The sequence below is a fragment of the Venturia canescens genome, chromosome 6, assembly GCF_019457755.1.
Source record: "Venturia canescens isolate UGA chromosome 6, ASM1945775v1, whole genome shotgun sequence".
In the NCBI taxonomy this organism is placed as follows: domain Eukaryota; kingdom Metazoa; phylum Arthropoda; class Insecta; order Hymenoptera; family Ichneumonidae; genus Venturia; species Venturia canescens.
Genome location: NC_057426.1, coordinates 15,957,615 through 15,972,799, shown reverse-complemented (window position 1 = coordinate 15,972,799; position 15,185 = coordinate 15,957,615). Strand labels below are relative to the sequence as shown.

Genomic DNA, 15,185 nt, shown 5'->3' with positions numbered 1-15,185 from the left:
TACTTCGATTGAAATCTTTCAAGCATGTCACTTGTTGGCTGTAATGTTTTACAGCATTTTTTAAATGAAATGCAATGCAATCGAATTCGTAACAGAGCTTCTAGCATTGGCGTTCGTAACTTGTTACGAATTCGAGTTTTTATAAGAGTTAGGGCTGAAAAGGCTCTTTCTACCACCGCATTGCTCGTAGGAATGATCAACATTTTTAACGCCACCTCTGCCAATTCCTTGAAAATCTGGTGGCCACTAGCGTCAGTGTACTTATATACTTCAGGCCAAAAGACCAAAATGTTTTTCGGAATGTCTCCATTGAAGTAGAGTTTCCAATCTACTGTGACGTGACATTTTGCCCCGCCACTCGTACGAATTGTGTCGACCAGTGGACCGGGTTTACGGCCCATTTTCCACGACTTTTCGACTCGTCGGGTGTTGGTCGGAGCCGGACTCATTATTGCGTAATTATTGTATTAAGTTCGAAAAACCGCCTACATTACCGATTTGAGAGATTTTAGTTAATTTTAGCTACCTGTTACCTACGTGGCAGGAAGAGAGAGAATTTCGTTGTCTATTTTTGAGTTTAATCTGACGTTTATTTACAGAGAATTTCGTTGTCTATTTTTGAGTTTAATCTGACGTTTATTTACAGAGAATTTCGTTGTCTATTTTTGGATTTAATCTGACGTTTATTTAAAGTAAAATTTCATTGTCGTTTTGGGATATTTGGTGTCGCCTCCGCGGCTGGGTTTGCGAACCGTCTTTTATTGTGGCGATGCTTTACTGTTGTTCCACCCGACCTCGTTCGCGAGAAACACCCTCCCACACCGTCTTCGAGTTACGAGCATCATTCTCGACCAGTGGACGGCTGAGAGGACACGCTGGCATAGGCCATGCGTTGAACGCCGCCCGTGCCTCTCCCACTGCAGTAACCGAGAGTTACACCGTCCGCTACACCGTAAATTCGGGTGCCACGGTCCGTGCGATACGGCGCCTCGTCAGGTGGGATTCGGGGGAGTTTTCTGGAGCCGAGGTGCTGTTTTGCCTGGTGGTTTTTGTCGTGGGCCCACCATGACTTCTAGACGTCCGAAGTCATGAGGGAGGCCTCCCCTCGGTCCTTCGGAGCTGCCCGCCGGATCCCCAAGAGGAAAGGCACTCGAATCACGGCAATTAAGTCGGGAGGAATGTTTCAAACGGACGGGAGAGGTGAGAGCAACAGGGAGGCAAATTACCGACGTGGCGCTTCTTAATTTGAAGTCCCGCGAAAGCGTGAACTACGAGCCTATGCTCTGGCTCACGCCTAGCGTGTGAGCGCTGCGGTTCGCGGGCCTAGTGGTGGGGATGGCGCCGAATATTGAGGACCACTCGTTCGCACAATTAGTCTTGTTCCGATCACCTCACCGGCGAGTCAGAAGCCCGAGTCTGCAGTCATCTAGGTCTCTTTTGTCTTTTCTTCGGGTGCGACGAATGATCTCCTCGGTAAGCCCACTACTCTTTCTCCCCGGGTTCTTTGGTAGAATTGAGCGTATTGTTTCGGAATTTAGTTCCGGTTTTCTTTGAGTTTTGTTGCCTGGTGGCCTTTTCTTTGAGGGAGATCTGTGTGGCGAAGTAGCGAGCGAGATTGCGGCCGCTACTTCCCAATCTCCATTATTTTTCGTGTAGTTTATTGAGACGCTCCACTCTATCAGGGGATTCACTCTTAATCTGGTTCAATGCATTATTATCTGATTTCGAAGATAGTCTGAACGATTATTCGTTCGAGTTTTGATAAAGCGCTGAATATTGCGCGCAGTAAAGTTTGAGTTCGCTTTTGTCTCTCTCTCCCTGCACATGTCGAGAGCCCTAGCGAGCGCGCTAGCCGCGCGATGTTTTCGTTGTGTCTCTCTCTTTCTCATTGTCGCGTTCGGGATGTACGGCGGTTAGTCAAGGCAGTATTTTTCAGTATTTTTCTTTCGTTTCTTTTATATTGCGCATTCTTCGTACCTGCTATTGCGTTACTTCTTGTCTCACGATCGACGTATTTTCTGTTACCTCTTTTGAAGTACTCTATTGTAAAATTGCGTTATTCTCCGTCGTCGATCATAATTCCGCCTATCTTCTGTCTTTCGCGTTGCGTCCGTGCATTGTCCCAAAATCGCGGACTTCTATCTTTTGTGATTTCTGTCGCCGTATGGTAGGTTAGCTCGCGGATGAGTTATTGGGTAGTAAATTACCAGGTGTCGATTACCTTTTGCCTTTGCGCTGCCTACGACACCCGCGTAATCTACCTGGAATTGTCTCACCGTGGTCACTTTGTTGCCTACCCTGCCTTAGTGACCAATGCGTTACAATTTCCGCCATAGCAGTTACCTATTACCTATTGCCTATTGCCTGTAGTTACCTTGCAAACTCGGGTAGGTCGTTGGCGACGTTTAGTTACCTACTTGTAAACAGGGCCAACGCGATGGCGAATTAAACTTACCATTTTTCCAAATTATTATCTTGTTCCGTTTAACTGGCGAACCTAAACTATCGTTTCCTAAAATATTATTTTGTTGAACATTAATTGGCGATCTCGTATTTCTCTCCTGTATAATTTGTTTTCCGCTAAAAATTGTGAATAAATGACGCATACTGTTTCGAATTTTATATTTTGTCGTGGGCTATTTCTTTTGTGTTTCGTGACCGCTACTTTGCCCCAAGGATCCCCCCCTCTACCTTTTGTATCTCAGATGAGCTGAGTAGTCGGACCGTCCCCGGTCACTCGCTCCCCTCGTGCACTCTCGACCTTAATTTTGCGTTGCGTTACCATCACGAGGATTTATAATTTAATAATTTAATTTGTCCCATTGACTCTGGTAGACCGAGATGTCGCTTTGTGGATTCAGAAAATCCTTCAAAGGTAAGTTTTGGAACTTGGTCTGAACCTGAGACAGACAAACACTAGGGCTCAATAATTTATATTTTTGGAATATCTCCATATTTGTCGGCAGTCTTGACGCCATTTCAAGCAGAAGCTTTTTCAAAAAACTGAACGATCGTTGTTGAAATTGAATTTTAAATTCAGACGGCATTGTCGATTTCGCGAGGTACTTTTCAACCTCAGTTCCGAAATCCATCTCAGCTACAGGCAGATATGCCAATTCATTTCCCAACGCTTCGATAACTTGACGCAAAACAGATTTTCCGTTGCAAGATGTCAAAAAAAGTGGCTTGAGAATGCGCTTAGCTAATGATAAAAATATCAAAGACATTTCATTGTACAAACTACCCACATCCATATCATCGCTTTGAAAAGATAAATTTAAATGTTGAGTTTGCGCGAGAATGGGTTTCAAAAAAATTAAATAAATCTGGTTGACGTCGTCTTTAAGCATGTCACAAATAACTCGTGCTGTGTAACAACGTTCGGCAGCGCAGGCAATATCGAAATGTGTTGTTAATTCGAGCCATTGTTCGAGGATCCTTTTCACTGCTTCATAGAACACTAGCTACCTGATTTGGGATAATTGAATTATTTGACGGAATTTTTGAGAATCTGTGCCAGAATTAATCAAGTCGAAAGATTTTTTATAGTTAATGCGATGCAAAGAACTAACACTGAATCAGTTGTATATTTCGCGCAATAAGAAATCCAACGAAGTAGGCAATTCTTCGCTTGCCTTTGACGCGCAAAGATGTAAAGAGTGACAGCTACAACGCAAAAGTTGCAAATTAGGTACTTCTTTTTTCAGCAGCGTGTACACTGAATGGTTACAGCCGCAAAGATTGCTTCCTCCGTCGGTACCAATCGCTGTCAATTTTTTTAACGGGAGACCGATGTTCGTAAAATATTCATTGATGCTTTTAAAAAGGTCATTGGCGGTCGCTCTTTCTACTTCCAAGATCCCCAGGAAAGTAGTGACGATTCGATTTTCAGTTATATCGAAATATCTGATGCACATGCATAAATATTTTGTAACTGATACATCAGTACTCTCATCAATTATGATGGAGTAGCTGCCGTTACCGTTCGCTTTGATGAGGCCGTTTAATAAAGCTGGAGCTATAACGTGCTTGATAATGCTTGAATATTTTGTTCGATGCAGTCGAGTTTTTTCCAACACGCTTCCTTTTCCCAATGCTGACAAAAACTCACCTAGATGGTCAACCGATTGAATTGCTGAGTGCATGACGATATGCAGTGTCAATAATATGTCAGATTTTTTCTTTCCATCAGAATTTTGAATTGCATAACCTAAAAAAACAACAATATCGCTTTACAAAAAAAACTGACAAAAATAATTGACAAAAATAAATGACAAACAGAAAAATGTAAATTGAAAACTGAAGACAGCTATAATAATGTTACATACCATGGAAAGGCAAAGTGGTTTTAAAGGATTGCTTCAAACTAGAAGCATTGAGTTTGTGTTTCTTGCTGCTTGCATGTTTTTTCAAATCTGCAATATAGCTTCTTAAAGAAACATTGTAGAGCTTGCAGTGAGCTTCATTGGGATCGTTCTTATCAACATGTTTGGCTGCATTAATATGTTGCACCCACCCTAACATGAAAATATAATTTCATATTTCATCATAGAATCCAGGTAATATGTACTGTGCGAGGTCCACTTATGTCATTCATCGTAGAAAATACTAACCTTTCGCCCATGATTCTGTTTCCCATTCTTTTTTGTATTTACGCTTATCTTTAGCGTATTTCCCCATCGTTCGATACAATTTGCAGATTGCAGACCGTAAATTTGTCAAAACGATACAATATTATATAGCTTCGCGTACTGAGATTCACACTTCACACCATGTCGCAATCCGCAAACGTGAATGAGAAAAGGGTCGCGAGAAGAACCGAGAAAGAATTTGAAAAAAACCGTTTTGTTGACTGGAAAATCAGTAGAAGTAACTGATGGAAAAAAAACCCTGAATTAACAAACCATTCGAAAAGGAGGCGTCCAAAACCAAACCTTTGACTTGTTGACTTCAGTCTTTAGTCGCCAGGTCAGTCTTCCGTCAAATTTGTAGACGGGAAACGGACTATGCTGCATCGCGAAAAAGTCGTCTGAAACGAAAAGTAGCAGTAGTAAGGCTATGCCAGTTCTAAGCCATGGGGCTCTCAGGGGGGAGCGGGGACGGGGGAGCGCGGGGACCGTTGCGGGGCTGCATGCTATGTGGAGGGGGAAGGTTCTCGGACAACGGGGGTGCGGCGGCACTTTGACGACAAAAGATTGCCGCACTCCTCGAATGACTGATTTATGTTTCCGGTGTGATCATCAGATTGCATTGGACGGAATTTTCTTTTGAAAAAGTGACCTGCTCTTTCTAAAAATGATTCCAATTATAGGACCAAAGCACTACTCTAGTGACAAATTTATGTGTCTTACATATTTTTGCATTCCTGAGATGGTGACAGTTACCATGAGATTTCTTTTTGAAAATGCCCCTCCCCCGACTTTTCACTTGAGATTTGTATCTTTGAACAAATATATTGTTATCACACGACGTCTAATGATAAATTTATGTGTTCTGTGTTACATATTTTTACATTCTTGAGGTGGCGCAAGTTCGGACACGATTTCTTTTTCAAAATGCACCTGCCCGTCCCCCCAATTTTTGCATAGGGAATATATTGTTTTTCTGAGAAAAAAGAAATTTGACAAGTCTTTCCATTCCATCAATGACAGATTTATGTGTTCTGTGTTACGTATTTTTACATTCCTGAGATGGCGACGAGATTTCTTTTTCAAAACTAGTTCTAATCCACGGAGCTCTCAGGAGGGGTGTGGGAACGGGTTAGCGCGTTGCGTCGGCAGCATGGTGTGTGGAGGTTCTCAGGGTAACAAAGAGGGGGAGTGGGGATGCAGCGGTCCTGTTGCGGCATTGCATAGACAAAGTATATTTTGAGGAATAAAAAGAACTCGCGGATGCCCCCTCCAATGGCAGATTTATGTTTCCTGCGGAGTTTTGAGAAAAGTCAGTTGAGAAAAAGTGCTCTCAATTATTGGAATCCGTGACGAAGGAGACCCCTAATGAGGAATTTATGTGTCCCGTATTACATATTTTTACATTCGTGAGATGACAATGAGATTTCTTTAAAAATGCACCTGCCTATTTACCCAACCTTTGGCTTGAGAGTTGTTTAGAAGAATGTTTTCCGAGAAAAAAAAAAAAATTCACATTGGACTAGAAATCTTTACAGAGATGCACTCGCTCAATGACAGATTTATGTGTCCGGTGTTGCACATTTTTTAAACCTGCAGAGGCATTTCTCAAAAGGCGCAAGAAGGGATTTTTGAAGTCAACCGCACTTCCTCCACTTTCTCGATTAGATCCTGGGTACCACATTCGAGTTTCCAGAAAAAGTCAAGATTTTTCCTCCCTCCAACTCATCCCCACCTCAGAAACGAAAAAACACGTATATAAAAGAAAACAATTTTGAGGAAGGTCCAGACTCTGTTGAGACGACGTAACAGTTACATTTCGAGTCAAATTCCGTTCAGCGCATCATGTTTCTGACCGTCGACATTGCTACCGAGCAATTGCTGCGTATGCAAACAACTCTCCTGCGGGCGTTGGAGCAATTTTTGGTGTGTGAACACCAGTGTGATACCCTCATCGAATCGTTGGAGGAGCAAGTTCGATCGAAACGACCGCGACTGGGATATCACTACTCGGTCACTTCGCAAATCTTGCGTCTCGAATGTTTGAAGCAGGCAACACGCCAACGCTTCATACATTGGGGCGGAGGATTAAATGATCACGGATTAACATGGCGTGAAATTGACAGCGCATTTGAAAATCGCTTGTCAACCGGTGCTGTGATTTATCGTGATCATATCAACCCACGAAAGTTTCTATTGGATGCGTATGAGCTTGTTGAAGAACAAGTGCAGGCTCATATTCGCAAATATAATAGTATAAAAGTGAACACTTCGTTTAACGGAGAGTTTACCGTGGGCGATAAGCGGGCGAATAAAAGTGTCAACACGGGAAATGTTGAACTTTTCACAACATCGGACTTGAGTGAGTGGTATCGGAAGCGAGTCGTGGAGCCGACTCTGAGATCGCTCGAAGAGTTCCAGGAGAGTGACAGTGGCTGGACATTAACATCAATAACAAATTTAAATGTGAACATCAACAAGTACAACGCTTTGCGTGCGGGATGTCACGTTTCATTAGTGAAACGTATACAGTTAAAAAGAGCGGTGGTAAATGTTAAATCGACGGATAATGTGTGTTTTGGATGGGCAATAACTGCTGCTCTTCACCCGGTAGACCAACACAGCGATCGCACATCCTCTTACCCGCATTATTCAACGATATTCAACTTCCAAGGCATCAACTTCCCTATGATGTTGGATCAGATTGATAATTTAAATCTCTCAATCAATGTCTATAGCGAGAACAAGGAAGTCATTTTACCAGTCCGTGTAAGCAAGGAGAAGAAGGAGTGGCACTTCAACTTGCTTTACATCGAAGACGTGTCGGGATGTGGAATTGGACACTTCGCGTGGATCAAGAATTTATCTCGGCCCGTCAACTCTCAACTTAACATAAATGGACACAAGAAATACATCTGTGATCGGTAAGTAAATTAATATATACAACTATAGAAATTTTATTCCGTACAATTATAATGAAACATTTTTAAAAATTTGAAATTTTTTATTGTTACAGATGCCTCCATTACTTTTCAACCATCGAAAAGCTACAGTCTCATGAGGTTGATTGCGGCGTACTCAACGATTGTGCCGTTCGACTACCAGCTGAGAACGACAAATGGTTGGAGTTTACCAATGCCAATCGGAAGGAGCGTCTCTCGTTCGTGGTATAATGCCGACCTCGAATGTATCCTGGAGAAAACCAACGCTGAACAGAGGGAAGAAAATAAAAGCCAACATCATCGTGTCTTCAGCGTTGGATATTATGTAAAGTGCTCTTACGATGATTCGCTGTCGGGATATCACGAACGCCGAGGTGAAGACTGCGTGGAATGGTTCGAAGAAGAACTCAAACAATTGGCTGTGCGCGTTGAACAAATTCTTCTAACGAACGTTCCAATGAAAGCATTGACTCCGCAAAAGTGGAAAAAATTTCGGGAAGACAAAGAGTGTCATATTTGCGAGAAACCTTTTGCCGAGGGTGATGAGCGTGTTCGGCGATCATTGCCATCTGACAGGCCAATTCAGAGGTCCGGCTCATTCAAATTGTAATTTAAACTATCAGAATTCGTTTTTCATGCCAATAGTGTTTCATAATTTATCCGCTTATGACGTGCATTTCATCATAAAAGAAGTTGCGACTGCGTTCGCGGGGAAAATCGATTTGCTCCCGATAACAAAAGAAAAGTACATCTCCTTCTCGAAAACTGTTCAAACATCTAAAGACACGAGGAAAAATATAAAATTACGTTTCATCGACTCTTTCAGATTTCTCAATACAAGTCTCGATAAATTAGCATCATTCCTAATTGCAGATAAACTCGCGACGTTAAAATCATAATTCCAAGATGTAAACGATTTTCATTTATTGACACAGAAAGGTGTCTTTCCATACGAGTATATTGATACAAGTCTCGATAAATTAGCATCATTCCTAACTGCAGATAAACTCGCGACGTTAAAATCATAATTCCAAGATGTAAACGATTTTCATTTATTGACACGGAAAGGTGTCTTTCCATACGAGTATCAAGAGACTCGGTAGAGTCTCGGGACAAGTACATTGACAGCCCTGTCGTCTGCTGGCCCGAGGCTCTCGCCGAGACTATATTATCTCTGAATAAAACGATTCGCGGTGGTGGGGGTAAAATCGACATGTCATTTTCTTGAATTGCAAAGCTCAGGAGTTATGTCGCAATTTGAAAATTGAACTTTCAGCTAATTAAGAAATTCTCTTTCGATTGCGCCCAAAATCAGCATGATCGGTGGCGTAATTGCTGAGAAAAAATTTTGCACGGGCTCAAGATTATGCAAAAAGTACCAACACATTTACGCAGCTGACGTATCCGTATATGGGTTCAGACCGATACATACAAGGGCTTCTTGATGCCCATCATAACCAATCACCGGTGAGAATCTATCCGTCTCGACCAATCGCCGATGAGAAAGTTTCTGATAGTCCTCAATGTTTTCTTGTATACCGTCTGTTATCGTCTGTTATGTTATTATAAAGTGATTGCGATCGTAGCCCCGTGAATCAACGGTGCAAGATTTGCAAATTTCGTGTAAATAAATAAAACATTATTGGAAATAGCAGTAGATATAATCAATTTTATTTTTTTCATAAAAGAAGTTTCAATAAGTTTCGAGCCCAATTCACAACAATAATATCTATAATAAATAAAACCTCAAAAGTGGATTAATGGATCTCATACAGTGTACTGAGAGTGAGTAAAATGTTGAGAAGTGAAAACGTGAATAATGTGTCGTGAAAATGAAGAATTATCTGTTCTACTTCGATATCGTAATATACAAGGTGTCCCATTTTAATCTTACACCTGACTTTTCTCGGAAAATATTGCTCGGATCAAATATTGTGTGAAACAAAACTTTTAGGGGTTGAAGGGGGACGTATGATAAAAATTGGTTTGTGCATCCAAAATTCAAAATGGCGGCGTTAGAATGGCCGACATGTTTTTTTCGAATGGAAACATAACTTTTTTTCATCACCAAAAAATTTTTCAGCGCAAAACCAACAACTTTTGTTGGAAAAATTTTTTGATTAAGTTCATATTTTTCAAGTAAGAACATCATTTTCAACTATTTTAGAGGTATCCAGGATGTACCGCGACGAGATCTTTAACGTACCAAGTGCAAGTGCGTTTGCGTGTAAGGAGCATATCAACGATTTCGTTGGGACTGAAATCAGCCATTGTTGCTAATTTTCAGAGTTTTCCTCTAATTTAAGAACTTTTAAAAATTTCGAGAATCAAGAATTTTTCTCTGATTTCAGAACCTTTACAAATTTTCGATTTCGTCTCTTGCTAATGGCTGCGGAGTCAGAAGATAAACGTTTCAATCAATTTTTCATCCGTGGGCGATCACAATGACTTCTAAAATAAAAAATTCTTCTCTGATTTAAAACTCTAAAGTAAGAGAACTACGCAAAGTCAGACTACGTCAGTACTACCAATGATGTTTTCTTTTGGAGTTCGAAAATACTGCGGTAGTGACGAACCGCAGAGACCTAATCCTTGTGAGCTCGTACCTATGGGCATAAAGGCATTGCATGCCCCTCTTTTTAAAAAAGTTGAAAAATAAAATGAAAATAAAAAACACACACACATGCACCTCCACGTATGCACGAATATGTAGACGCACACGCAAACGCACTTGCACTTGGTACGTTAAAGATCTCTTCGCGGTGCATCCTGGATACCTCTAAAATAGTTGAAAATGATGTTCTCACTTAAAAAATATCAACTTGATCAAAAAATTTATCCAACAAAAGTTGTTGGTTTTGCGCTGAAAAATTTTTTGGTGATGAAAAAAAGTTATGTTTCCATTCGAAAAAAACATGTCGGCCATTCTAACGCCGCCATTTTGAATTTTGGATCCACAAACCAATTTTTATCAAACGTCCCCCCTTAACCCCTAAAAGTTTTGTTCCACACAATATTTGATCCGAGCAATATTTTCCGAGAAAAGTCAGGTGTAAGATTAAAATGGGACACCCTGTATACATAGATAGCAAATTTGCGAGATTTCGCGTCATGTTGACGTTTGAGGTTATGACCGCCGGAGTGCTGTTGCGTGCAGAGTGTAGAAAAATAAAGGTGGTTATTGAAAAGTGGAAGGAATCGATATTATTAATGACATGACTAATTACTGTTGAATAATAATAATAATAACAATGAGAAAAAAAACGTTCGTTCATTATAACCTCTAAAACGTTCTTTCCAAACAGAAATTCTATGTTGTGTAATTACATTAAAGAGGTGGTTGTGTGTAAACGAATTCAAATAAATTTTAAAAAACTTTGGTCAAGTAATTCAATGTATTGTTGTCATAATTTCTTTCATTTAGTTTGGCTGTGTTCACCGGTCCCTTTTTTCCACCTCCTTAGCTTACAGTGTATTGTCATACCAATTTCTATTCGTTCTCCAGACAATACGAGAGATATTCGTATTTCTATATTTCTTTATATTGATTTCAACAAGATAATTTGAAATATTTATAACAAAAAGCCTTCATGATTGCTTGTTCATACACCCAAGTTTTGAAAAATCTTTGGGCCATATAAATGCATAGATATAATCACTTGAGTTGTTACATGATAAATTTGGAAATTTATTTCAATAAGTCATTGGGTGCTTAATTTTCATGATATCAAAATTTGTATCTTCGAAATGCAATGAACAACACCTCTAAAGTTCGACAAAGTGATGAAGCGACATGTATATTGAATATTTCCAGACCATGTTTGCGATTGGCATTGTGCGTTGAAAAATTCATGTCTGTAAGTCTACACCTGATCATTTTTGGATGTGATCAAATATTTTGTCTGCGGATAACCATGGAGACATACAAAATTACAGCATTTTGCTTGCTTCAACATGCATCGTATCTGTCACTTTTTTCTTGAATGTGTCATAATAAGTTTCAAAAATGTGGTTCAGGTAATTTTGAAGTGTTTTTCCCTATAGCACCAAAGTCTGTATAACTGGTACGTAGCAAGTATCTATGAACTTTGATATTTCTGTGAAGTAGCAGGTATGCCAATCTTTTAACTTTTTGGTTCCGACTGGAATATATTAACGAAGATATTCATTACTAAAGTCTTCACCTACTTATTTCTGAATAGGTCTGAAATTACTGTCTTCAGAAACTAATGCACAGATACATGAAACAATTTTGATTTCTGTTCTCTTTCAATTGCGCTGTCTTTTTTCTTTTTAACTATGGTATAATTAATTTCATGAATCTGTGGTACTTTTGTCTGTCTGTATCATAACGTAGATAAAGAAATTGCAGCAGATACTGGCAAACTTTGAAAATTCTGTGTTTACACTTGTGCGCCAAGTATTAGCAATTCCTATTTTTGATTATGGAATATGGGTATATATAAATTATGAAAATTATTAAAAAATTATAGAATATGGTAATACATAAATAATAAATAATTTAAAATGGTACAAAAAGTCAGCGGTGGCCCATTTATGATTGGCATAAGAATTTATGTTTTCAAAATAGATATATATTAAAAAATAAGCAAATCTGTTGGTCCTGACACACTCAATACTTTTCATTTCTTTGATTGGAACTCAGTCGCTACATGCAGAGTTTAAAAATTTTATACATCGACATGTGTTGTAACGAGATTTTTCCCCGCGAAGGGTCCAACCTGTCCCTTCTCGACTCACCTGACCCGCTAAAGGGTGGCGGCGTACTGGCGAGGTCGGGCTGGGCGCCAGGTACCGAGGTACCGTCGGAATACCGACTTATTTTTCCCCCTACCCCGCCCAATACGACCTTCCGAGCCACCCGACATAGGTGACCGAGGACGGTCCGGCTACTCAGCTCCAACTGAGGTACGAAGTGGTAGAGGGGCTGGCCCAAGATGAGAGTAACAACACGGGGTAACATAAAAGGTCAAAAGAGATACTCAACGCGTAATTATTTCAACTTAAAATGCGGTTTATTAGTCGGAGGTAGTCGTGACTCGCAAACAATAATACAGGAAATAATAACAAAATTGGCTTCGAGCGAATTGATAAACAAAATAATAAAGAAACGAGATCGGCTATCGGATCAGCCGTACACGAGGAAAGAAGTCCCGCTAAAGAAAATCTGGAATCGCCGCTGCGAGGTAGTCCAAAATGTATAGGTAAGCAGCGGCGCGTCGTGGCTTGTAGGCAACTTGACGGCTCCATTTACACAAGAATAATATAACATAATGACGCAGGAATCGCACGCGAAAGAAATAAACCCCGATAAAGAGAGTATGGAATCACCGCCGCGAGGTAGTCCGAAACGGATAGGTAAGCAGCGGTGCGTCGTGGCTTGTAGGTAACTTGACGAATTCCATTTACAACAGAAAACTAAAATGTAACGACGTAGTAATCGCACGCGAAGGAAATAAACAGATAGAGAAAGTAGGGAATCACCGCTGCGACGTAGTCCGAAACGGATAGGTAAGCAGCGGTGTATAATAACGCGACAATCGCACATGAAAGAATCAAACCCGATAAAGAAAATATGGAATCACCGCTGCGAGGTAGTCCAGAATGGATAGGTAAGCAGCGATGCGTCGTGGCTTGTAGGCAACTTGACGAATTCCATTTACAAAGCGAAATATAATAACGTAATAATCGCACACGAAAGAATCAAACCCGATAAAGAAAATATGGAATCACCGCTGCGAGGTAGTCCAGAATGGATAGGTAAGCAGCGATGCGTCGTGGCTTGTAGGCAACTTGACGAATTCCATTTACAAAGCAACATATAATAACGTAATAATCGTACGCAAAAGAATAAATCCCGACGAGGGAATAATGTTTCGCCAGGGATTCTCGACCACGAAAAATATAGAAAATAATACGCCGGAGCATAAGATAACGAAATCGGCTTGGAGATAGCCCGCGCGGCGAGCGCGAAGCGCCAGAAAAAAGGTAAACACGCGAGGACGACGCTGGCCTTGAGCGCGCGCTGAGAGAGAGACTGAGGCGAACCCGGTGGTTCGCAAACACGATATTACAAAATCGGGGAAAAGTACGACGCAATATTCATCGTACCATACCCGCAAAATTCTCACACAAAATATTTGAATAGTAATGAAATAATTAAGAATAAAAAGGGGCCGATTCGGATCGTGATTGTCCTCCCCCGTGATTCTCCAAACTAATAATTATTGCCACGCGGAGATGAACGCGAGACTATCGCAACAGATCATGATCGCGTGGTTCGCCAAAGAAAATATAACAAACGCCACAGTCATTCTAGAGGAAACGACAAATAATTGGAGAATCACGGGGTCGAACACGACAATGGAGAAAAAGAGGAACGAGCTCACCGAGAGTTCCTCCGAATCAGCCAAGACCAGCAAGGTAATCCAAAAGGGCACTTACACTTGACTCACGGCACCGGTTATCGATCGTAGACTGGTGATCCCTCGCCTCATTCGTAGGCAAGAGCTCCCGAATTCGCGCTATCCCCACCACTCATTACCCCCCACGAAGGGCCACGCGCCCGCGTCCCAGCACTGGATTATTCTCTATTTCTCTCGTTCTCACGCCTCACGTGGTATTTCGGAGTTCTTTGCGTATTGCGTTGGAATGTTATCCCCACTCCGATCCAGCGAACGAGGATCGATGTGGCTGATACGGTTCTCAAACCCCGCGCTCGAGTACAGGTCCTTCCAAATGATCGTTCCTTGGTCGCCTTCCTCTAGGGCCATTCGGCGTTCGTCTCCGGAAAGAGGGGAGGCCTCCCTCATGAATCCAAGCGTCCCTGAATCCACGGTGGGCCCACTCTTAAACCACCAGGAAATTCAGCACCTCCAACTCGGAAACGAACCCGAACCCCATTAGACGAGGCGCCGATTTGACTCGGACCGCAGTTCCCAAGGATACGATGGTGGGGTTGCAACTCTTGATTGCTACGGTAGGAGGACTAGCGGGCGGCCACGGACAATGGGCCTTTTTCCGGCGCTAGTCCTTGACACCCACTCACAGATTTCGATGACTAAACCCGGAATACGGATCCGCACTCGAGCACGCGATTTAACCAAGAAAGATATTTTTACAAACAGTGCTGAAACGCTAGCGCGTTTTCCCGCGCGAGGGCAACGACGTGGGGTGAAATGGGCCAAAGTGCAATAACAAGAAAATTATACGATTCAATTATTAGGCTCTAACTCTCTCAGTCTCCTCTCTTGACAAGCTCTCGACCGCGTTCACACGTTTTCGCGGGTTACGTGATGAAATTACATGCATTTCGCCGAAGAGACAGAATCATACTTAATAAACTAAAACCTACTAAAATACTTCGCCTCTGCGCCAGTTGAGTCTCCGATCGGTCCAGCCCCGTGAGTCGGCGTGCGTCGGTCAAGGAGGACCGTAAATCCGGTCCACTGGTCGACACGGAACCGTACGAGTGGCGTGGCTCAAAATGTCACGTCACAGTGTACATCAACTTGATATCTCTGGGTATGATACTGTGAATAGAAAAGAATGCTTCAAAAAGTCATTGGAAGTTTCCTGGTGGACTTGGTGAACA

At 41.6% G+C, this 15,185-nt stretch overlaps 1 protein-coding gene across 1 annotated transcript in view; it reads right to left on the bottom strand.

Annotated features, from left to right (window-relative positions):
* The window catches only part of LOC122411878 (titin homolog), a 1,333,995-nt gene extending 1,318,893 nt beyond the window's left edge, over positions 1–15,102 (bottom strand). The window contains exon 1 of the mRNA XM_043420958.1: positions 14,946–15,102. The gene's annotated coding sequence lies outside the window, so the exon portion shown is untranslated. The remainder of the gene's footprint in view (positions 1–14,945) is intronic.
* Between the last annotated feature and the right edge of the window lie 83 nt (positions 15,103–15,185).